Source organism: Dermacentor silvarum, chromosome 3 (assembly GCF_013339745.2).
Source record: "Dermacentor silvarum isolate Dsil-2018 chromosome 3, BIME_Dsil_1.4, whole genome shotgun sequence".
Taxonomy (NCBI): domain Eukaryota; kingdom Metazoa; phylum Arthropoda; class Arachnida; order Ixodida; family Ixodidae; genus Dermacentor; species Dermacentor silvarum.
Window position 1 is genome coordinate 76,304,374 of NC_051156.1, and position 2,348 is coordinate 76,306,721.

Consider the following 2,348-nt stretch of genomic DNA (forward strand, 5'->3'; position numbering starts at 1 on the left):
AACTACTTAGCACATCCTGATGGAATGCGACGGGATCTACCCAGCGAGAACCGTAGGTAACGTGCAGCTCCCAGAAGCGCTTGTGTTTAAAGTGGAAGGAAACATAAACACAGCAGCCGTAGAGATCACCAAGAGACGGTTAGAGCACTGGTGGAAAAAAAGCAGGGAAAAAATGGATACGACCTGATCTCTTGAAATCATAGGCAGCAGTACAAGGTAAATTTTTGAAAAAGAAAAATAATAATGAGAGGCATACAAAAATGCTAGATAAATAACATGTATAGTATACCTGATTAAATCAAGCAGGCTAGGTGACTATTTGTCGCCGCCCCGTTTCAATGAGGTGCCAATAAATCATCATCATCATCACCACATGCGTTCCTTGGCCTTCGCTATCACCTCTCTAACCGGCTTTGCCGGAAGCGCGCTAACCTGGACTCGTTCACCTGCATCTACCCTCTCTGTTATCGCCGGTTCTACTTTACGCATGTTGGAATCCCCAACGACTCATTTCAAATCAAGTCATCAGGGTAGTAACTTACAGTTCTTAGAATGCGAATGCAAGAGAAATGCTCGGAAGTAATAGCGTGCTCAGAGTATCTCAAATAATTACCTACAATTTGTGCATATTGTTTTATAAGCTGATAAGCAATTAGCTCCCATTTGACCTTATTTCAGAATGATCTTTACTGAATGCTAACATTACGAGATTTGGATATAAAATATGACAACCAAAGTAAGCACTAATTATAAAAAATTTACATTTCATTTTTCTGGCATTGCATTGTGGAGTTGTTTCCCTTTACTTTTAAAAAGTGCAACACCACATAAAATTTTAAAAATGATCCTATAATGATTTTACTTTATTTGGTCTAATTGCTGTTCATCTATTTTATTATCCTCGCTCACGCGTCATATTGTATGACAACGAAGCTGTGCATGGCTAGTTTCCAGTGCATCGATGTCCGTAGACCAAAAATCCTAAAGATTGTGCAGTACAGGGCCGACCCGCCGTGGAGGTGAAGCAGGCTTCAAGCACCCCGCCAACTTGCAAAAATAAGTTCAATATCTTGAGTCCAAATACAACCCGTACCGCATAATAAGCTGATAAGAACAGATACTACACTTTGACCCGCGTCGGGACTGTCTACGTTCGCACCATGCACGTGCACGCCATCCCGCATAATCAAACTAGTGCCTACCAACCTGAGTATCTTCTGTCTCCTTACTTCATGCTCTACATAGACTCCTTTCCTCAGTTCTGCTCTGATTGTGAAATGGATATTCCGCGTGTTCTAAGGTCTGACAAAGAACAGCGTGCCTACCAAGAACGACGGCGTCAACAGAAATGGGAGTCGGTGCGGGGGCGGTGGCAAGAGACCACCGACGATGAGCGGGCCGCGGACGCCAAGCATAAGCGTGCTGCCAGCCAGGACCGCGAGGCGAATAGAAATGCGAACCGTCCATGTGGCCACGGTCCTGCACACTTAGAACGTTTAACCACAACAACGGTAAATCCCCACATACCCAGCTTCGCTGGTAATCAATCCACTTTCGCAAAGTGGAATGGCACTGAAGGTTTTTGAGACTTTTGACTAGGTTGGCACCCTAGCTTATTTTCACGTATATTTCTCATATTTTTTTCATTTATTTTACAATTGACCTGTCTTTGTATTGCATTACATCCATGAGCTTTCGTTTCGTTATGCTTGCCATTAGCCTGTAGTTCCCGTTTCATATACGCCTGTACATACTCGCACGCTTGTCTTTTTCTTGTTTTTTTTTCTTTCTAATTTTTGTGTAAATCCGCTCAGCTTATTCTCTTCTCTGTGATCTATTTTCTGACCTGTATGGTAATCTCATAACATTTGTTTATTTTGCTGCCATATAGTAATTCATCTTACCACCTCACCTTCACCGGAGGTCCCAATACAGTCTTTGACTAGGGTAACTCATTTGGTATTTCATATCTATCAAAACATGTAACCACTTTGAAGCAATAAACTTTGACACCTTCCAGAGGGGATCACTGAGTGCTTTGTTAATCCTTCTTTCAAACGTGGTCAGGGCGTTACATAGGCCTCATGGAACAACGTTGAGGTCACACAAGCCGAGTGCACTGATAAACGCGTTCTGCTGCTTTCCTCTTTGATCATGACTTTCCAACAGCACGATGTAAGATCAAGTGTCGTGAAATATGATCTCTGCACCATGTCTAGAATATCACCAATACGCGGCATTGGATGCACATCTTATTTAATATTTTCTTTCACTCATCGTAAGTCGACGCAGAATCGCCATGTGTTATTTGGCTTTTTCACAAGGATGACAGGCGATCGGGCAGCATT

The 2,348-nt window shown here is 42.6% G+C and overlaps 1 non-coding gene across 1 annotated transcript; it reads right to left on the minus strand.

Moving 5' to 3' along the window:
- Window positions 1–962: 962 nt before the first annotated feature.
- Window positions 963–1,147, minus strand: LOC119446930 (U2 spliceosomal RNA). Its single transcript, XR_005190855.1, has one exon. It is a non-coding gene; the product is annotated as a U2 spliceosomal RNA (small nuclear RNA).
- Window positions 1,148–2,348: the final 1,201 nt, after the last annotated feature.